Source organism: Sorex araneus, chromosome 7, assembly GCF_027595985.1.
Source record: "Sorex araneus isolate mSorAra2 chromosome 7, mSorAra2.pri, whole genome shotgun sequence".
Taxonomy (NCBI): domain Eukaryota; kingdom Metazoa; phylum Chordata; class Mammalia; order Eulipotyphla; family Soricidae; genus Sorex; species Sorex araneus.
The window spans coordinates 52,581,988-52,605,924 of record NC_073308.1 but is presented as its reverse complement, the minus strand read 5'-3'; positions in this window follow the sequence as shown (position 1 = coordinate 52,605,924).

The following is a 23,937-nucleotide window of genomic DNA, read 5'->3' as shown; positions in this document are numbered from 1 at the left end:
GGGATTGCCTGTTTACCTGCAGGATGGAGATTGGTCAGGATCCGACGGCGGCGGCGGACAGGTGCCAGGCAGGGGCTTCAGGAGAAGCCCCGAGCCGCGGCGGGCAGGGGGCAGGGAGGGGCGCTCACTCACATTTATATTATTTAATAAAAAGTATTTGGAATTTGACTTTGAGCCATCATCTCTACTCGTAATTTTTGTTTTGCTTCTATAGCTTTCATCCATAAATTACTTAGCCTAAATTTGATTCATAGCCCAAATTTTCTAATCAATACACTTTCAAAGAGAAACATCCAAATTCAAATTTTCACATTTTGCTTTGATAATTAATGATTTTTACCAAGCAATACTTTACAAATTAAGTTATTTTAGAGGTATTGCTTCATAAATATGAAGGAAGTCTATGAAAATGTCTAAGTAAATCTCATCCTTACTTCCAATTTCATCAACTTGCTTTAAAGAAAATTGTACCTTAACATAATTTCCTCAGTTCATTGGTTTTAGAACTACTTTTGAGAATTGTATAGCTAGGATTTGACTGCTATTCTATAAGAACTATATTCAAGCTTTACTGTTTTCTTCAAACTAATACATATTTTTACATAGCATTAGTATATCATTTCACTTGAACCACCTGTCATCCCGTTGATCTTTGATTTGCTGGAGAGGGAGCCAGTAATGTCTTCATTTGCCCCTGTTGCATGCGAGTATAGCCCAATGGTTTCTGATCGCTTCAGGAACACAAAGAGCCTCAAACCATTCATTCAGTGTATTTACAAAGAAGTCTGACCATCTCGTAGGTGGTTGGCCATGAGGCCTTTTGACATACCATGGAATCCAGTTGGTAACAGCTCTAGTCCAGCGGTCGTCTCTGAATCGCATTACGTGTCCGGTCCATCTGATTTTTGATACCTTGGCAAAGGAGGCAGCGTACCTGATTCTTGATCGTCAATGGAAGTTGAAACTCCAGATTCCTTCTTTCACTTGAGTGAAATGCGATACTTCAAGCATAGCTCTTTTGATTCCTCTTTGGTATACCCAAATAGAATTCTCATCCTGTTTTCCTAGGGCCCAGGTCTCTAAGATGTATGTTAGAACATGAAGAATGGTGGGTTCAAAAAGATGTGCCTGGAGGCAGAGTTTCTTTCTCCTCTTAACCACTTCTTCGATGCTCTTGAAGTCGTTCCACACTGTTCTCTTCCTCCTTCGTAGTTCTGGTGCCAAAGTCATTCCTCATGCTGAGTTCTCGACCCAGGTACACATAGCTGCTGAATTCGGAGATGTTTGTTCTGTTGAGAGGAAATGGAACGTCACGGACTAGTTCGTTTTTCATGAACATTGTTTTGGTGAGATTCAGCTGCAGTCCAATCTTTTCACACTCATGGTTGACGTCTGCCAGCATTTGTGCCACTTGGCTAATGTTTGGTGTTATTAGAATGATGTCTTCAGTGAAGTGGAGGTGGTTTAGTTGTCGACCATCTATCTTCTCTCCCATTCCTTCCCATTTGAGTCATCGCATGACATTCTCAATGGTGACACTGAAAAGATTCGGTGATACGGTATCACCCTGCCGCACCCCTCTCTTTACGTCAATGATCACTTCCTTGTAGAATGGTGAGATCCTGGTGGTGAATCCATAATAAAGCTCGTAGAGGATCTTGATGTACTGAATTTGAACATCCTGTTTGGCTAGGACTTGGATGACCACTTCAGTCTCAACAGAATCAAAGGCCTTCTTTAAATCAATGAACATTAGACAGAGCGGCATCTTGAACTCTCACGAAAATTCAATGAGCTTGGTCACTGTGTGGAAATGGTTGATTGTGCTGAACCCTTTTCGGAACCCAGCTTGCTTGCATGATTTTCCTTCATCTAGTGTTCTGCCTATTCTATTCAGGATGATTCGAGTGAACAACTTGTAGACAACACACAACCGGCAGATTGGGCAATGGTTGCCGATGTCGTGGATGTCTCCCTTCTTGTACAACAGAATGGCCCTGCTGGTTTTCCATTGGGACGGAATCTTGCATACAGACAGGTAGCATATGAAGAGCCATGTCAGTGTATTGATGAGTACTGGCAGGAGATTCTTCAGGTGTTTGGGTCTGACCTTGTCTGGACTGGGTGCTGTATGCGTCCTTATTGATGAAAGGGCCTGTCAGATTTCAGAAGGGAGGACTTTGGGAATGGTATATCCATCTGGCAGAATTTGGTATTTGGGCAGGTGGACATGGCTGTCAAAGAGATCTGAGTAGAAGTCATGAATAATCCTCTCCATTGCAGTTCTGGAAGATGTGATAGATCCATCAGGATATCGGATGGCAATCATCTTGGTCTTATAGTTGGTGAAGGACAGGCAAGCCTTGCGAATACTTTTTCTGGTATCTGCCACATTGGCCGGCACTGCTGCTCTTCTCTTTTTGAGATCTTCCTTTATCGCTTCTCTGCACAGCTTTGTGAGCTCAGATGTTAGCTTGTGGTTGCCTGAGGCTCGTGCCAAACCACGTTGGCGAATGAGCTTGAGAGATTCTAAAGACAGGTGTCTGTGGCTTTCCCACTCTTGGCATTCTTCACGGAGTCATGGAGGTGCTGAACCAGTTGATATTCCTCATGGAAGTCAATGAAGGCATCTTCCCATGTTGCTGCAATAGTGCCAAAGAGCTCCCAGTTGGTGGTAATTATGGGATTTCTTTTCTTAAACTTAAACTTTGCTGATCTTTCTCCCTGCTCTGTGAAGTCGAATTTTTGTACGAAAGAGATGGTGGTCCAATCCCGTTTGGAATTTTTAGACAACAGCAACATTGGTCAGGCAAAACCTTCGATTGTATATGATGTGGTCAATTTTGTTGTGGAACTGTCCACTGGGAGACTCCCATGTCCAACATTTAGATTCGGCCTTCTAAAACTGTAAGTTATCATGGATGATCTTGGTCGACATGATGAACTCAGACAGTCTCTCCCTCTGTTCGTTCCATTCTAGGCCATGGGTCCCAATGTAGAGTTCTTTGGACTACCTTCTCAGTCCTATCTTGGCATTAAAATTACTGACAATGATCTTGTAAAAGTTGGTCTTCTTTATAGAACTTCTACAGCTCCATGTAGAACTTCTCAATTTCTTTTTCATCGTAGTTGGATGTTGTTGTGTAGACGACAAAGAAACTGGTGCCTGTGAGCCACATCTATACAAGCGTAATCATTCAATTCGGGTTGTTAGGCATTCAAATGAATCAATGCTCATGGCCAACTTCATGTTGACAAGGACACCAACACCACCGACACCTCTGTTGTCGCATGTTCCGAGGAACAGTTCTTCTCCAGTGTCAGAAATGGCGTGATGTGATTGATGCCTTCTCATTTTGATCAGACCAGTGATGTCATACTTGATCTTCACACTTGCACCATCAGGTCCTATTGATGGATGCTTTCAATGCCAGCGTACATGCATTGAAAGTACAGATATTTTAGTCTTTCTTCATTTTGGCAGTCTAGTTCTTCCCTTAGATTTCATCAGCCTCTTCTTGCTCATCCTTCTTAATGCTGGCATATTCGGGGCTCTTTCAGTATCAGGCAGATGAGGCCCATTGTTGTTACTGTTTTTGGCATATCAAATACGCCATGGGTAGCTTTTCAGACTCTGCCGTGCAGGTGGAGTACTCTCGGAAGCTTTCTGGGCTCTCAGAGAGGTATGGAGGCTTTCAGGGCGGCCTCCAATCACCCTTACATGTATTCCCATGGATCACACCATATTTGAACCCCATCTAATATGGTATGAAAATTATGCAAAATGGATATTAAGTGTCTGATGGTGTGTCACCTGGTCCGGAAAGCGGCCTAGAGCATGGCGGTGGCTGGGTAGCGGAGGTAGTAGAGGTCTGCCTGTGAGGCATTTATCTGTCTCTGGTAGTGTCGTGTGTCTAGGTTTGATCCCTGGAGTGCCAGAGATTGGAGGAGGCAGACAGAGGATCTTATTTCCAGGCATAGTTGAGCCTAGAGTCCAAGGTTGCAAAGTTCTGCTTTACTTGGTTCTGTGGGGCTTCAGTCATGTGTGAAGTTCCGCTCGAGTGTCCGGAAAGTGGCCTGGAGCTTGGCGGTGGCTGAGTAAGTAGAGGTGTGGAGGTCTGCCGGTGGGGTATTTATCATTTCAATGAACTTTATAATATTTTAACTCTCATTGTCATTCCATGCAATATCAAATGTGTTTTTGAAGTGAATCTTTTTCTTATTTTTTTTCTATTGGAAAGGGTAAGGGGTGACCTACACCCAGTACGGCTCAGAAATCACTCCTCACAGGGTTAAGAGGATCATATGTGGAACTGGGGATTGAACTTGGTTAGCTGTGTACATTACATTTTGTCCTATCTCTGACTCTCTTGAAGAAAACTTTAAGGTAGTTTTCATAGAATATTTAATCATACCTGCTTTATTATAGCAGAGACCAAATACATAGAATTCTAGAAAAAATATGTGTTTTGATTCCCCTACCCTACATAAATGCAATGTATGGTTACTTTAATAATAGAATCACCTGCATTGAAAATGCAGGTTATACACATTTTTATAACCTTTAGTTTAAACTTTCATAGATAATTTAGAGACTAAATCTGTCTTTTATCTTCACTCCTCACTATTGAGTACTTAATATTCTTTCTAGTATTATTAGCCTCGTGTCTAGTATTATTAGTCAATGGAACAAACATCTCCAAATGCAGCAGTTATGTGTACTAAGGTCGAGAACTCAACATGATGAACGACCTGGCACCTGAACTGCACAGGAGCAAGAGAGCAGCATGGAACATCCTCAAGAACATCGAATAAGTGGTTAAGAGGACAAAGAACCTTCAGCTCTGGGCACATCTTTTCAACTCCACCATTCTTCCTGCTCTAACATAAGCCTCAGAGACCTGGGCCATCAAAAACAGGATAAAAACGCTATTCAGATATTTCAAAGAGGAATCAAAAGAGCTATGCTTGGAGTATTACATTTCACTCATGTGAGAAAAGGAATCCAGAGTTTCGACCTCTATCAGTAATCAAGAAAATCAAGGATCAGGGACGCTGCCTTTGTTTGCCAAGGCGTCAAAAAATCAGATGGGCCAGACACATAATGCGATTTGGAGACAAACACTGTACTAGAGCTATTACTGACTGGATTCCACGGGGTGTCAAAACAACTTGTGGCCACCCACCTACGAATTGGTCAGACTTCTTCATCAAGACCCTGAATGAACGGTTTGAGGCTCTTCGTGTTCCTAGAGCAAGCAGATGTCATTGGGCTACACTAGCACTTGACAGGAATGAATGGAGATGTTATTGGGGCCTGCTCAAAAAAATCGACAAAAAATGGGATGATAAGTGATTATCATAGTGATACACGTCTGATGAACTGCCATAAACTCTACCTTCTAGTAGTCATTGTCTTTACTAGAGAATATATTCATTTCCATATTTCTACGTAAAAAGATAGAAAATGTTCCATTTTCTTTCTTAAATTTCTATTTAAAATTTTCATTTTCTATCTAAAATACTCCACTGACTCTAGGTATCACTGTCTTTCAGTCGTTTATCAATTGGCTTGAGCAGGCACCAGTAACGTTTTTGGCATGTAGAATACACCATCGGTAGCTTGCCAGGCTCTGCCTTGCGGGCGAGTACTCTCGGTAGCTTGCTGGCCTCTCTGAGAGAGATGGAGGAATTGAACCTTGGTCAGTCACGTGCAAGGCAAATGCCCTACCTTCTGTACTATCGCACAAAGGGAAGGCAAATGAGCATTCTCTCCTGGGCATCATCTCTTTGGAAATTTTCTTTCTCCTGTGTGTGTGCGGGTGGGCTGTGTGTGTGTGTGTGTGTCATAGTATAACAAACGAATATTTTCCAAATGCATTGATGAAGAAATGAGATTTAAAAAAATCCCCCATTGTAAGTATAGTGAAAGCAGAGGAAATTCACAATCTTTGTAAATTAGTTTTTTCATATTCCTTTTTCCTTTGGTTTAAGCAGTTTGATCATGATGTGTCTAGGTATATTTCTTTTAGCTATCTTGATTGGATTTCTGAGCTTCTAGAATCTGTAAACATCTATGTTATGCAATATTTATGATGTTTCCAGTCATAGTTTAAGCATATCATATATATATTTGTATGTGCATATGTATGTAATGTGTACATATGCATGTATGCATAAGAATAAAATAAATATATATTTACACATACACATACACACCTATCACATTTCTTTTTCACATGTACTAGACATTTTGTTAATTTATCAAGGGTATCTTAAAACCTGTTCATTTATTTTCAACCTTTTTGTAGTTGTTGTTTAAATTGCAAATATGTGCTGATCAATTTTAATCTCTCCTTTCATAATCTCTGACTTAGTCTAGCGGGGGTATATTTTTTCTCCACATATTATATTATATAAGTCAAAAACTTCAATTTAGGTTTTTGGAGATTTTTGTGTGGGATTGGGATATAACACACCCCATTAGACCACAACTGAAACCCTGAGGGGATAAGGTGGCATGGTGGGAGGGACTGAACCTTGATCTCCCCTGTGCAAGGCAAGCACCTTACCAACCTTACCTCAGTACTATTTCTTGGGCACTGGCTTCTCTCTCTCTCTCTCTCTGTTTCCCTTTCTTCCTTCCTCCCTTCCTTCCTTCCTTCTTTCCTTCCTTCCTTCCTTCCTTCCTTCCTTCCTTCCTTCCTTCCTTCCTTCCTTCCTTCCTTCCTTCCTTCCTTCCTTCCTTCCTTCCTTCCTTCCTTCCTTCTTTCCTTCCTTTTTCTCTCTCTCTCCTCTTTCTATAGCTTTCTATTGTTGAAAATGCATTTTGTTTTTAATTTTCTTTCTTCTTAATCTTGCTTGCTTTTCTTTACTGCTTTAAGTCTTTGCTATGTTGGTTTAGTCTTCACACTCATGTATGATTCAGAGGTTAGTCTGATACTTATGTGGGTGGTTCTTATGTCAGACCAAATGTCAACTTTCAAAGGCTTCAGTATACTGTTTGGGTTTGTTCCATGCTGTGCAGCTTAACTGTTAGACTTATGTCTGGGTTTATAAATGAGTTCAGTGACTCTCCTCAGTTCTCTTCCTCAGGAATTGCTCTCTAGTCTATGGCTGAAGAGAACCATATCTTTGGTTATTCTGTGATGAAAGATGAAATTTTGTTCTTTTTTCTCCTTAGTAAGTACTTCTCTGCAATGACTTCCAGGATTAGATCAAGAAAACAAGAAGCATAACAATGGAAAGTTTAACCCTGTGTGAATTTTGACATCCCTTGACAGGCAAACCTCCTTTATTTAACTTTTTACCTTGCAGGAAGTTGCTTTTTGTATTTCATACAGAGATCAGAGGAAGAGTAGTCCGTGAAGCTCATCCCATAAGAATTTGCCAAAGAAAACCATTCTTATTTTTTTAACATTCAAAACATTAAAAATAATGTCATTGGACCCTATTCAATCCAAAATTCTTACTATACAAATGCGAAAATGCATGCCCGCATAAAATTTAATCATTAGCATAAGTAGCATTATTTATTAATTGAGACAGCATGATAATTTAAACTCTCAAAGTGTTAGATTTTGTTTTAGGGCCATACCCGGCTATGTTCAGAGCATATTCCTAGCTCTGAGCACAGGATTCCTACTGGCAGAGCCGGGGGACCATTTTGGGTGCTGGGGACTGAAGCTTGGTCAGTCGTGTACAAGGCAATTACATACCCACTGTATTATCCCTCCAGTATAAGAGTACATATAAATTGAAATTCAGATGAACAATTAAGTGAAATAATACAGATAAGTAATAAGTAATGAATGCTTGACATTTTGAAGTCATATATTATCTTTTCTTTCTATAATATGTTCTTTCTATAACAAATTGCCTAATATTAATTGGTAACTGATTAATTGGTAATAGAAAATCATTTGAAAATATAGTCCTAACATTACAGTCTATAAAGTTAGGATAAAAATTAAATTTATGCAATCCACTTAAAATTATTATCAACATACTGGAGTGATAGCACAGCACGTAGGGCATTTGCCTTGCATGTGGCCAACCCAGTTTCGATTCCTCCATCCCTCTCTGAGAGCCTGGCAAGCTACCGAGAGTATCTCAGGCACACGGCAGAGCCTGGCAAGCTACCCATGGCATATTCGATATGACAAAAACAGTAACAATAAGTCTCACAATGGAGATGTTACTGGTGCCCACTGGAGCAAATCGATGAACAAAGGGACAACAGTGCAGATATATGCAAATTTATATTAGAAAGTATGTTATATAAAGAAACTAGGTTAAAATTCATTCTAGTTGGTAGTTTTATTGAAACTATATAACTTCAAGCTTTTGTGTGCATGTTTATGTATTTAAGAGCAGAGTTACTATTTTTGAGTCATCTTCATTTCATATATTATGATTATAGACAAGATTTCAACAAACCCCATGATGCCCCAAATTCTGGATGAGTATTAAATTCTGCCACTGTAGAGCAAAGTGACGCTGATGAATTTCTCTCCCACTCATCAATATGATTTTTAGATACCCAAAAATCAATTCAACTTCCTAGAAAGTTTCCTTTTATACTTACCATGGCATTATCAAGCATACTGCTCAGCTTGTGATGATCCCAGTTATTAATCAATGAGCAAAATTAGAGAGGGAAAAAAATCAAGTAGCTGAAAAGATATTCTACACATTCTAGCACTAATTGTTTGTGATCAAACATTGTATTCTTAAATAAACTGGATATTGGGGCTGGAGTGATTGCACAGCGGGTAGGGCGTTTGCCTTGCACGTGGTCGACCCGGTTCGATTCTCAGCATCCCATATTTTCCCCTGAGCACCAGGGATAATTCCTGAGTACAGAGTCAGGGGTGACGCCTGTGCATCACCGGGTGTGACCCATAAAGCAACAACAACAACAACAAAAAAATGGATATGGTAATAAGATTTTGTTCATCTCTGGATGATAGCAGATCCGAAACCCTGTCCCTTCTTCCACTCCTGTGCATATCTTTGTATTTGTAATATTTGTTTCTCCCTGTGACATTATTTTATTCTGATTTAAGTAAGAAATAAATTTTTTCTGAGGAATTTAGAAATTTCATTTGTTGCTGTACTATATAAAAAATGTGAGCCACCAGAAGCATAATTTTGTGTTCATTTTGGCAGAAATTTACAGCCTATGATTTAAAGCCTAGAGAAGAGCTTATAGCATTCTTTATTTGGAAATTTACTAGGAGTTACACATTAGTTCAAAACTTGCAATGCTATTCATTTCTCTTATTGATCATGTCTGCTTAATAACCTTATTAGTACAATGGTTATAGAAAATTCCTGGTCAATTATTTATTTATTTATTTATCTATTTATTTGACCATGGGACACAATTCCAAGTGGTGCTCAGGAGATGATGCTGTCCTGGCACTTCACAATCAATCAAACTGTTAATTCAATATGAGGAACAATGCGGGGCTGGAGCGATAGCAGAGCGGGTAGGGCGTTTGCCTTACATGCGGCCGACCCAGGTTCGAATACCAGCATCCCATATGGTCCCCTGAGCACCGCCAGGAGTAATTCCTGAGTGTAGAACCAGGAGTAACCCCTGTGCATCGTCGGGTGTGACCCAAAAAGCAAAAAAAAAAAAAAAATATGAGGAACAATGCAGAACTGAGAGGACCCTTCTGTACCATGTATTTCCTCCGAGAGTCCCATGATGCTTAGGGAATTACAGAGCCACACCTGGTGTTTCTTGGAGGCCTACAAGCAGCATCTGGTGATGGACAGGGGGACCAGGTGGTACCAGGGACATCGATGAGGATGTCTATTCAAGAACTGGGCCTTAATCCTGGTACTACTTCTTTTGCCTCTTAAGGAAATTTTAACTGGGTTAATTAAATGCTCTAACTTCATCAACATACTTGAAAATTCTAAATTTTTCCTATAGCTCATTGAATACACCAAGAAATAGGATTGCACAATATAAAAAATATTAAATTTATAGAATAATTTATCTAGACAAACTTGCATTAATATTGACACTTAATTTTTGGAAAAAATTCATTAAAAATGAGATTCTTGTAGAACTTCATAATATTTTTAAGGTTTTGCAATAAAACTAAATTTCTGTGTCATAGTAAGAAGGATTTTATTTTTGTCAGATGAATGTGTTCATATTTCCTAAGTGCACTAAAGTATATGTTTTGGTGTGCTTGTTTTAATCATGCCTGAGATTTCTCTGTAGATTAGCTAAATATAAAATTTTTAATTTAATATTAATTTCTATGTTTGTTTCTTCATTAATATACTGGCAAAAAAAGAACCTACAATCCTGTTTTTGCAATTCATATTACCCCTGTCAAGCTTGTATGATGATAATCTGAATAATTTTGTGTATTTTACATAAAATTTTTAAAATTTTATTTAAATAATAATATATATTCATTCCCATTATTGTATCCAAAAATATCAGGTAAGAAGTCACATTTCAGAATGAAAAGTGCATCTGAGAGTTTCATATATTATACAATGGCGTGTGGGCTTTTTCAGTTTTTAGTGTTTTTATTTTGGAGCTACACCCGGAAATGCACAGGGGTTAGTCCTGGATTTGCACTCAGGAAGTACTTCGGCAGTGTTTAGGGGAACATATATGGTGCCAGGGATGAATCTCAGGCCAGCTGCACACAGGGTAAGTGCAACACCGGCTTTACTATCTCTCTTGCCCCACGATATAGTGACATGTGTTTTAATAATAAATTGAACACATTCTAAATATAGAAATATTATGTCTAATTGACTATAATTATTTAATATATTTGCTCCCAATAAGATACATTCTTTCTACTATTGAAACATCATCATCATCATCATCATCATCATCATCATCATCCCGTTGATTGTTGAATTTCTCAAGTGGTCTCAGTAAGGTCTCCATTTGTCCTAGCCCAGATTTTAGAAGCCTTTCTTTATTTGTCCTTCCCAATGATGCTGCATTAGAGGCTCTTTCAGGGTCAGGAGAATGACACCCAGCTTGTTATTGGTTTTGTCATATTAATACATCATGGGGATCTTGTGAGATTCTCCTGTGTGGGCAGGAAACTCCCGGTAGTTTGCCAGGTTCTCCCAGAGGAGAAGTAGGCTATAAGATATCGGCCGCGCAGTACCAGGAGCTTGCTTTTAAGACTCAATGATGGCCGTGGATGAGACTAAAACGGCCCAGGGACAGTCACTGGGTGTGACTGCCTAGCTACTGGGAAATCTGGGCGGAGGAGGCCCAGTCCCGATCCAAGAAGCCTTGGAGGTCTCAGCCCCGGGTCCCACACACCTGGGTTCCTCTGCTGGTACCTTCATGTAGGAGGCTTTCTGAACGTGTGGAGAGGGGCCTTGAGCATGGCTGTGGCTAGGTTCCAGAGGTCTTCGGCCCCGGGAGCTCTGCTCAGGGCAGGGAGGGAAGCTGGAGCCCATCCCCTCCGAGGGACCTTGGGGAAGACAGCCAGGCATGCAGGCAAGAGACTCTCTGCCTCCTCGGCCCAAATTTCCCATTTCCCAGTAGCTAGGCAGTCACACCCAGGGACTGCCCCCAGTGTCGTGTAATCCCATCCATGGCCAGGATCCAGAGACTTAAAAGCAAGCTCCCAGAAGAGAGTGATGCACGCCTGGCTGTTTTCCTCGGGGCCCCCAGGAGTGGATGGGCTCCAGCTTCCTTCAGGCCCTGAGCAGAGCTCCCGGCGGCTGAAGACCTCCAGAACCAGCCACAGCCATGATCAAGGCCCCTCTCTACACGTTCAGACGAGCCTCATGCATGAAGGTACCAGCAGAGGAACCCAGGTATGTGGGACCCGGGGCTGAGACCTCCATTATGAAACATTATGTTATTATTTCAGATATTTTTAACATTTTATTTTCTATTATATTTTTATCATGAATCATATTCTAATAGCGACATAGTTTTCATAGATACTTTAGTTCCTACATTTAGAGCTACTTAAATGACAACCTTTATATATTTTAAATGCCATATTATTTTTAATTTAAAATTTTTTCACTTGCTTCACTGCTTTCTGTCTTATCAGTACATTTTATTTTCTCCAATTTATTTTAATTCATTAGCTGTCACAATCTATTTTATAATTATGGATTAAAAAGTTGTTTTGAATTACCATGTGTGTGAATATTCTTTACCACCTAGAAATTTGATTGATCGATGATCTGGCAGGGCTTTTCTATTTAGAAAACCAAAACAAATATAAACTTAGGTCTTTTTTTCTGAGGAAATTAATTTTTCCCAATGAATAAAACTGCAATCTGCCAAGAGCACGCTAATTAACTTGGCATGTTTGTTTGAGGGAGCTCTTGATGTTTAGTGAAAAAAGAGCCTAGATATTCATTATTTACTGATAACTAATTTATTGAGTATTTATTTTATACCAAATGCTGCATCTTATGGTCTCATTTACTTTTCACTCAATTCTATGAATTTAGATCAATATATTCACATATTTAAAAATAATAAACCATATTCAGATTAGGAAATTTGCCTAAATTTACAAAAGTGGCATTGTGCCAGAGACACAGTATAATGTTAATGATTGCCTTCCCTGAAGGTGACCAGTGTTCAATTCCTGGCCTGAACACAGAACCAGGAGTAAATCCTAAGCACATATATGCATGGCCACAAACTGCCCTCCTGCCAGAAAAGTGCATTAATTTCTCTGTAGAATAATTTTATTTTATATTTTCTCCTTGAATGGACTCTATGCCGAGGTCCATTCATTTCTCCTTGAATGGACCTCGGCATAGAGTCCAAGTGTAGGAAAGTCTTATTAATGATTTTTTGGGGGGCTAGAATGATAGTACAGTGGGTAATGCCTTGCATTGGGCCAACCCAAGTTCAGTCCTCAGCATCCCTTCTGAGCATTGCCAGGAGTGATTCCTGAGTGCAGAGCCAGTAGTAATACCTGAGCATTTCTGGGTGTGGCTGATTAAACACAAAACAAAGAAAAAAAATCTTGATTTGCTTGCTAGTTTTTTTCAACCATTCTATTACCTCTTCCAAAAGGCACATTGTTGACAACTATTCAGATAATTTCCTTTTACTTTCTTACATTATGTCACTACAGGTTAAAAAACAAAGATATGACATGCTTTGCTTTGATTTATAAATAAGCCTAAAAATCCATGAGAAATGCTTTTCCGACATATATTCTACTATGATCACAAAGTATTAAGAGAAGAAAATTATATGATCATTATTCTGTCAAGTTTCTGCATGTGTTTTTCTGCTTTGATATAGTATTTTACAAATGTTCTTATATAACAACTGTAGCCATCCTTAAATAGTAAATAGTGAATTGTCAAGACAATTTTATTTTCCAGTCATACAGAAAAAAAAGAAGACAACATATAAATGTTCCCTGGATGCTGAAATTATACATTTTTAAACTTTAAGACATTTTAACCAAAACTAGATGTCAAATCAGGAAATATTTTTATAACAAATATATATCAAAAACAGGTGAGTGAATAACAAAATAACAAATTTTTTATATTACTTGTGGTTCGTGAACTTGTGAAACTTTGAAATAAATAATATAATTGTGAAAGACCATTGCACTGTAACTCCAAGACTTTGATAATAAAATTGAATAAGAAAAAAGAACAAAAGTAAATAAACATGTTCATTCATAATACTTAATTTTAAATACCTTCATAGTTTCTTAAATGGCATCTGTAAGTTCTAAATACTTTTTATTAATCTATTAACTTTTAGACTTTTATTTATGTAGAATTCTAAAAAGTATTTTTTATTCTTCTTTCTCTGCATTTGGTATAAATTTTGCCATATGTTAATCCACCAGGTTCATTCTTGGTGTTGTGAAAGAATTCATCATGAATGTCATGTGCCTATTTAATGCTATGTTCAAATTTCTCTTGCTTAGTATGTCATTTGAGGCATTTTATTTTCTTCTATACTCTATGTTTAAGTTTTCCTCAAATTTCATAATATAGCTCTCACTGTCACTGTCATCCCTTTGCTCATTGATTTGCTCGAGTGGGCACCAGTAATGTCTCCATTGTGAGACTTGTTGTAATATAGCTGTATTACTCATAATTTTATTGTCCATCAGGTTAGTACTGTAGCACTGTCATCCCATTGTTCATCAATTTGCTCAAGAGAGCGCCAGTTATGTGTCTATTGTGAGTAAAAACATTGTTACTGTTTTTGGCATATGAAAAAGAATATGCCACAGGCAGCTTACCAGGCTCTGCCATGCAGGCGGGATACTCTCAGTAGCTTGCCGGGATCTCCAAGAGGGATGGAGGAATTGAACCCGTGTCGGCCGCTTGCAAGGCAAATACCCTACCCGCTGGGCTATGGCTCCAGTCCATCAGGTTAATTTTAGGTATTAAATATTTTATTTTTTGGGGGGGGAGGTGGGGTGATAGAGCACACCCAGCTTTGGTCAGGGTTTGCTTCTGGCTCTTTATTAAGGGACCACTCATAGCAGTGTTCCAGAATCAAACTTGGGTTGGCCACAAGCAACAAAAGATCCTTACCTGCTAAACTATCACTCTGACCCCAAGAATATTTTTTCTTCATCCAATAACTAGTTATTTATGTATTGTCAAATTCATTTTGTCTACTTGTTTTTGGGTCATACCCAGTGGTCCTTAGGACTTACTACTGATTCTGCACTCAGGATTCACCTTGAACTCGGGGCTTGGAACCATATGGGATGCCAGTCAGAATTCTGGTTGTGCAAAGCAAAAGCTCTATCTCTATTGCTCTGGCCTTGTTGTAGCACTCTAACACTCTAGCACTGTCGTCCCGTTGTTCTTCGATTTGCTCAAGTGGGCACCAGTAATGTCTCCATTGTAAAACTTGTTGCTACTGCTTTTGGCATATTGAATACGCCATGGGGAGCTTGCCAGGCTTTACTGTATGGGCAGGATACTCTCCGTAGCTTGCTGGAGGATACTCTCAGCAGCTAACTCAAGAGGGACAGAGGAATCAAACCCAGGTCAGCTGCATGCAAGGCAAATGCCCTACTCACTGTGCTATCGCTCCAGTCGCCTTGTAAAATTCTAAATTACAGTTTCAAATGAGTCTTAGAAAATATATCAGAAATTTTATGCAAACCTGAAAGCTCAGCTATGCATTCATTCAGAGTTAAAAGACAAACTCTTTCAAAGCCGTTGTTACTTGAAATTAGGACTTATAAATGTTGCTTGACACTTTGGACTGGAAAGATAATACAGTGGGTAGGTCGCCGACTTTGCACAGTTGACATGAGTTTGATCACCAGCATCCCGCGTGGTCCTCTGAGACTAACCAGGGGTGATCCCTGAGTACAGAGCCAGGAATAACCCCTATGCATTGCTGAGTGTGGCCTCAAATGAAAACAAAAACATTTCCTGACATTAAATGTGACTATATCTAACATCTTCATTAAGCATTTCCTACAACTTTGTTAATAATGACTCCCAAACAATAATTTTAGAAGGAAAGCATTTTTCTTCTCTTGCCAAAATAATAAACTATTTGTGATTTTATTTATTGTTTTAGACTTTTGTGTCAAACCTATATAAAAGATTAGTCTTATTACACCTGAGATGTATGAGGGAGGGAGATGGGGAGAATTGTTAAATAATCAGACTGAGGGGACTGGAGTGATAGCACAGCGGGTAGGGTGTTTGCCTTGCATGTGGCCGACCCGGGTTTGATTCCCAGCATCTCATATGGTCACCTGAGCACCACCAGGAGTAATTTCTGAGTGCAGAGCCAGGAATAACCCCTGTGCATCACCAGGTATGACCCAACAACAACAAAAAAAAAGCAGACTGAGAAAATGTAATGGTGTTCCATAGGAACAGAAGGACTATGTAAAGATGCATGGACGATGGTGGAAATGGTATACGCAGAGTAGGGTTTAAGGAAGAAAAAGCAGTTAAATTTGTTATATCAAAAAACTAATCTTTCTAGGGTTAGCAGGGTGGTTCAGGAATCACACTTTCGTGAATTGGGAACCAAGTTAGATCCCTGGGCAGATTATGGTCCCCCAAGCTCCAAAGGGTGTAGCCATAATGGGAGCCAGACATTGAGGAAAGCAGCGTCATCAATGACTATAGGCAGTAGACAGGGAAGAGCCTCATAGGGAATTCTTAGGAAGTAATAAAACCAAGGCTACCGAGGGCCTACCTTGTAAACTCAGGCCTCTGCTAAAACTTCAACTGGTGTCAATAAGCCAGAGAAGCCTGGACACCCCTTTGAGAGAAACACCAGCAAAAACGAAGGTCAGGAAAGGATTTTTTTTTTTTTTTTGCTTTGTGGGTCACCCCTGGCAATGCACAGGAATCACCCCTGGCAGTGCTCAGAATCGAACCTGGGTCGGCCGCGTGCAATGCAAACGCCCAACACGCTGTGTTATTGCTCCAGCGCCAAGGAAAGGAATTTTAAAGAAAACCACCAAACATTCCCAACTCTATCTACCTCCTTGACAACCACCCTAGCAATGGACTCTCCTAAATGATAGCCCCCTGTGGGGCAGCTTGAGGAAATGCCTCAAACCAAGCAAATGTGAGCCCATGTTGCCTGAGCCAATGTGCTGCTTCTGGCCAAGTGGCCGAGCCCAGGTGATGCCTAAGCACACGTGTCTCCCGTGTCTCCCGCATCTCTTATCTAGAGATGGTACTGAGGCTCTCTCCACCTTTGGAGAAGCCCATGTTCTCTCTGGAGGGCATTTCTCTCACTTTCTCTCACACATTCTCCTTCTTAAAAGCCTCCAGATAAAATTTGTTTTCACTCCACTGACAGTCTACTCCTGAAACTCTTCTCTGTGAGAAGCACAAAGATCTGTAAGGCCTGGGTAAGGCCTGGGACTCACTTTTCTTTCTCAGTCCTCGCCTTCCCAGCCTGCCCCAGGATGGCAGAGGTGGATCGGAAGAAAACAGCCGGTTCTCTCCTCCCTACTTGACATAAGTCATTTGTGGGAGCCCATTGACTTCACCACCACCAGCCCAAGCATTGGAAGTTTCTGGCCAGGGTTGTTCTATGCAAGGACCCCTTGTTGTTCTATTCAGGGCCCCTTGAGTACTGCTTGAGAGAGACACCGGCCATAAACAAAAAGAAAGAAAAAAGCTCAGCTTTATTGCTCAGGGCTGGAGTGATAACACAGTGGGTAGGATGTTTGCCTTGCACGTGGCCGACCCGGATCGATTCCTCCATCCCTTTCTGAGAGCCAGGCAAGCTACTGAGAGTATCCTGCCCGCACGGTAGAGCCTGGTTAGCTACCCATGGCATATCCGATATGCCAAAAACAGTAACAACAAGTTTCACAATGGAGACGTTACTGGTGCCCACTCAAGCAAATCAATGAACAATGGGATGACAGTGACAGTGAGTTTTATTGTTCAGTGCAGTACTGGAAATATACTATTTAGTTATTTAAATATATTGTTTTGATTTTGTTTTTGCCAATTTGTTGATGTATGACATGATGAAGCCTCTTTCAAGTCACGGCAAACTGTGGTTCTGGACCAAGTGTTAAGATTATAGAGTTGAAATGAGCAAAGTTCTAGGGAACAGAAGGTTAAAACAGAGAGATTGATAAAGTCAGAATGGGCAGAAAATAGGACCCTAAATGTGAAAAGCTACTAAGGGAGGGGCTTTGTGGGGAGAGGTATGTCCTGTGAGTGCTTTGTCTCTGCTTTTTCATGCTGAAGAAGCCCCCATTAAGATAAATTGTAAACCAATAATTTGTTTCACAATGCAGGCCCTTGGCTATGCAGAATTTGGCCAAATTAGATTAGCATAGGTTGACAATTGACTGAAGAATACCTCCTTTATTGTTTTGTTTTGTAATTATTCCTTATCCTAAGAAATAGATATTGAACACAAAGGGCAGTTAAAGGTTAATCCAAGGGGTTATCAGCTTCTGGCCCCTTGCTTTTCCTCTCAGGTCTGTCTCATTTTCTGAGAGAAATCCTTGGGAGATGCTTCTTCAACCCTGTTTACTAGGGTTGGTCCTAGGCAAGAGATAAAGAGCATAAATGAAGGTTGTTATTGGCAAGCTACCTGTGGCTCATTCGATATGCCAAAAACAGTAGCAAGTCTCACAGTGGAGACATTATTGGTGCGTTCTGGAGCAAATCAATGAGCAATCGGATGACAGTGATACAATGAAGCTGTTACCAATTTGATTTTTTGATCTTTTTTTTCCCTGGTGAGGAGGAGTTCCCAAACAGTGCTCCCTGTGATACTTGCAGCTCAGTCCCAGTGGGCTGGTCCAGTATTTGGGCCCTATGATGCAGGTATTTCTTGGGATAGCATTGAATGGATGAATTAGTCCATCACTGCCACACCAAAGGAGGTGAAGAAACATGCTAGAATTGACCTCAAGGCCTCTGCATGGATGATTCACACTCCTCCTTTGGGGTTATCTTTCAACTCTATTTTTTCACTCTTAAAAATATTATAAATGGAGAAAACTTTCACTTACATTTATATATATTTTTTATATATGTGAATATGCATGTGTTGCCAAATGTTTCAGCCAAAATTAAGCATTGTACAGGGTATGTACAATGTGTTTTCTGGCTTTGTATGAGATGTGCACAAAAAAAAACCCTATAATAATAAATAAACATGGAAAAAAATACCTGTCTTAAGTTTCTTCCACTTTGAATAGATATGAGCCTTTATTTTGGGAGTAATTTTCTTTTTGTGATAGATCTGAAGCAGAAAACATTTTAGTGAACCCTTAATTATGCCCATATAAGGGAATAGTCTATCCACTTGAAGAGCTGCACAATATAAGAACAGATGCTTAAGACTCAGATGATTTTTCTGTTAAGTAATAGAAACCAGGCCTCAACAAATCATAATGTTCATTAGAAAATATTTGTTTTGTACATCTACACTTGAACTAAATTATGTTTTTGATGTTCTGTCCATTGCTGTTGAAATGTGTCTGTTGTTGGCAAGAAACAATTTGTAGGAAGACAATGAGCTTGAATATAAAGAGTAGAATTATTGTTTACTTGAAACATATACATTTATTCTGATTTTTAAAAATAAATGTGTCTACCTGTGAACATCTTTGTAGATAATAGTAAAGCAAAAAATAGTAATGCAACCCAGAGATTAGTAAATGAAGATACAGTCATGAATAGAAAAGAAGACTCATAGACAAGATATTAAAACACACACATGCGTGTGCATGCACACACACATCCACACACACATACAAAACACAAAATTCTAAATTGAGATGGGACAAAGGTATAGATAGTCTGAAGGACACAAAGGTCAGGCCATTTCCAGATAATTCTCTAAACATGACTGCTAGATCAATTGTGGAAGCAGATAGAATATGGGGAGAAATTGCTGTGATTCTCTTTACGATCCTTTTTTTTAATCTCTTTACATCATTCTTCCAAAACTGCTTCTCATAGACCAAATCTAAGAGAATAAGGTTACCTAGGAAATGATGATTCTAAGAAAAAAATAGGATATGGATGCATAAATAAACTAATAATACACATAGATAGCATATTCTATGCTTTCACAAAAGCATGTTTAAAGGCTTAAAACTGACACGTTTATCATTAAGAAACCCTGAGACATTTCTAGATAATTTGAGAAAGCCTCCAGAACTGGAGAGATAATACAGTGCATAACTTGCTTTTGTTGTATGTGACTGACCTGGGATTAGATCTTTAGCATCTCATAGGTTCCCCCTAAGTAGTAGCACTGTAGCACTGACTTCCCCTTGTTCATTGATTTGCTCGAGCAGGTACCAGTAATGTCTCCATTGTGAGACTTGTTGCTGGGATAGGTTGGAGCGATAGCACAGTGGGTAGGGCGTTTGCCTTGTACACAGCTTACCTGGGTTTGATTCCTCCATCCCTCTCGGAGAGCACGGCAATCTACCAAGAGTATCCCACCCACATGGCAGAAACTGGCAAGCTCACCATGGCATAATCGATATGCCAAAAACAGTAACAACAAATTCCCTAAGTAGTACCAAGAGTAACTCCTAAGTAGAAAGCCAGGAGTGAACTTGCGGACAGTCAGATGTGCTTAACCCTCCAGTCCCCATCAACCCCTCCTAAAACTCTTCCTTACTAGTAGTTCTGTAAAGAACCAGAGGTCCTCAATGAAAATGATGTGATTGATGTTGCTGGTGATTTTCACTGTAGAAAAAAAAATCTATGCTAAAATTTTGGTTGTATAGTTTTCAAACAGGAATAAAATGAAAGAAAGAACATTACTTAAACCCATTAATTTAATTCATAACAATTCGTTAAAATAAGTAAAAGCTACAGAAATTTGTTTGTTTGTTTGGGGGCCACATCCAGCAGTGCTTAGGGATGACACCTGGTTCTGTGCCCAGAGATCATTCTGGTGGGACTAGAAGACTATACGAGGTGCCAGGGATCAAACCTGGGTTATCAAGCAAGGCAAGTTCCCTGTTCATTGTACTGTCACTTAGGACCCAGCTGTAAGGGCATTTTAAAATAGCTGATTTACAAGTATCTCGGAATCAACTTAACTAAGGAGGTGAAGGAACTGTACAGAGAAAATTACAAAACGTTACTTCATGAAATAAAAGAGGACACAAGGAAATGGAAGCACATCCCCTGTTCATGGATTGGGAGAATTAACATTGTCAAAATGGCAATACTTCCCAAAGCATTATACAGATTCAATGTGATTCCTATAATGTATAAAAATAAAAAGAAAAGGCAAGGGCGAGGGAAGGGACGCCTCACCGCACCGAGCCAGGCACAGGGCCTAGGGCAGCAGCTGTCTCTCCCGCCACCCGAGCTCGGCAGCCTCTGGCTGCTTCCCCCACCCCGGGGAGGTTGATGGCGATGATATGGCAGGTGAAGGAAGGAACGGAGCCATGATGGTTGGTCTCACTTGCAGTTTATTCCAGTCTTCCCTCTATACACTCTCTGTCCTCTCTACACCTTTCCACCCCTATACACTTTCCACCTCTATACACTTTCCCCCCCCTCCTTCTCTCTGAACCCCTTTTATTGATCATGGCCCTTCCAAAGGGCGCAATACATTGACGTCACCAAAGGCACCAAAAGATCTTACAGGAAGAACATTGAGACAACATAATTCTCTTGTATCTGCAGGCTGTTAATCTAGGCCCCCGGAAAGAAGATACAAAACCAAAACTGAAGCCTTCTTTGGGCTGAGAGCACTCGGATTTACATCCCAAAGACCAGGCTGGGCTGCAGCCTGGAATCTACAATGTCAAATCAAGCCTGGCTAGCACCTTAGATCTGCGGGTCAAAGATCAGCTAGGTTTCTGTGACAAAAGTTTTCTGTGACAAAACTCCAGAAGGCAGCTGGAAAAGGGGAAATATTCCAACACTATAAGGATACCCATGACATTTTTCAAGGAAGTGGACCAAACACTCCTAAAATTCATATGGAACAACAAACCCTCATGAATAGATAAAGCAATTTTGGGGAAAAAGAAGATGGGAGGCATCACCTTCCCCAATCTCAAGCTTTACTACAAAGCAGTAATGATTAAAACCGTGTGGTACTGGAACAAAGGCAGAGCAGAAGACTAATGGAACAGGGTAGAATACCCTTACACACAACCTCAAATATATGCTTATCTAATCTCTGATAAGGGAGCAAGAAATGTGAAGTGGAGCAAGAAAAGCCTCTTTAACATATGGTGCTGGCAACACTGGACATCTACATGCAAAAAAATGGGCTCAGACTTATACCTAACACTATGCTCAAAAGTCAGATCAAAATGGATTAAAGAACTCAACATTAGACCAGAATCCATTGAAGAGAAGGTCGCAAAACCTCCACGACATTGAAGCTACAGGTATCTTCAAAGAGGACACGCCACTGACCAGGCAAGTGGAAACAGAGATAAACAAATGGGACTATCTTAAACTGAGAAGCTTCTGTACCTCAAAAGATATAGCGACCAGAATACAAGGTAAGTCTACAGAATGGGAAAGGATATTCACCCAATATCCATCGGATTAGGGGTTGATATTAAGGATTTACAAGGCATTGGTTAAACTCCACAAGAAGAAAACATCCAACCCCATCAGAAAATGGGGTGATGAAATGAACAGAAAATTTCTCAAGGAAGAAATCCGAATGGTTAAAAGACACATGAAAAAATGCTCCTCATCACTAATCATCGGGGAGATGCAGATCAAAACAACAATGAGATACCATCTCACACCACAGAGACTGGCCCACATTCAAAAGAACAAAAGTGACCGGTGTTGGTATGGATGTGGTGAGAAAGGGACTCTTCTTCACTGCTGGTGGGAATGCCGACTGGTTCAGCCCTTTTGGAAAACAGCATAGATGCTTCTCAAAAAATTAGAAATTGAGCTCCCATTTGACCCAGCAATACCACTTCTGGAATATATACCAGAGATACAAAAAATTATAGTAAAAGTGACATCTACACCTATATGCTTATTGCAGCACTGTTCACAATAGCCAGAATCTGGAAAAAACTGAGTGCCTGAGAACAGATAACTGGTTAAAGAAACTTTGGTACATCTACACAATGGAATACTATGCAGCTGTTAGAAAAGATGAAGTCATGAAATTTGCATATAGGTGGATCAACATGGGAAGTATCATATTAAGTGAAATGAGTCAGAAAGAGAGGGATAGACATAGAAATAAATGAGTCAGAAAGAGAGGGATAGACATAGACACATGCACCCATGTGAAATATAAAGTAACAGAATGGGAGACTAACACCCAAGAATAGTAGAGGTAAGTACCAAATGGAGTACTCCACAGCTTGGAAGCTGACCTCACATGCTAGGTGAATAAGCAGCTCTGATAGAGAAGGGATCACCAAGCAAAGGGTGCTAAGTGGGCCCACTAGGGATGGGAGATACGGGCTGAAAATAGACTATAGACTGAACGTGATGCCTACTTAATATCTCTGTAGCAAACCACAACATCCAAAAGGATAGAGCGGACAAATGGGAATTCCCTGCCACAGAAGCAGGGTGGGGTGAAGGGGACAGGGTGGGGGTGTTGTGAGGGATTCTGGAACCATTGGTGGTGGAAAATGGGCACTGGTGGAGGATTGGGTACTTGATCATTGTATGACTGAAACATAAGCATGAAAACCGGTAAGTCTGTAACTTTGTCTCACAGTGATTCACTAATAAAATAATAAAAAAAAAGACTTTCAAGATTTTATCCTAGGAAAGATCATATAATAAATATTAATCCATACTATTGATTTACTTTCCATTTTCTACAATTTGTGTCTAAAATACAGGATGTTAATAATATGAATCTGAACTTAAACAATTATGATTTTAATGATGTTCTTTACCGGTAAACCAAGTTACCTGAAATATATGAGCACTTTTTTAAAGCAATTACCACACCATATTTGATGCAGTTCAGACAGTAGGCAAAAAATCATAGAGGGGAATATATATATATATATATATATATATATATATATATATATATGCCTAACTGGGAACACCATTTATGATTCCAGGGTGGAACTAGGGTCAGCTACACACAAGGCAGATACTCTAATCTCCAGACTATCTTTTGGGCCCCTAATTAGTTAGAACTAGTCATTGCTAGTCATTGTGGCATCACTAAAACTGCTATCACAATTCATTTCTTAAAGTATATTTTCAAAATAATTTCCACTTTCTCTATATTAACCCTTTAATAACCAAAAAAATAAATGCACTGATCCCTACAGACACTTTACACTTGCTATTTTATTCATTTATCCTTTAAAATTGAATCACTCTCAAATTTACCACTCCTTTTTGTTGCTTTTGGTCTTTCACAATTATATCTACTTTTTGAAATTAAGTATTATTTTATATTAGGCACATCTCTTTAGAATATTCTGGTTTTTTTTTTTTTTTTGCTTTTTTGCT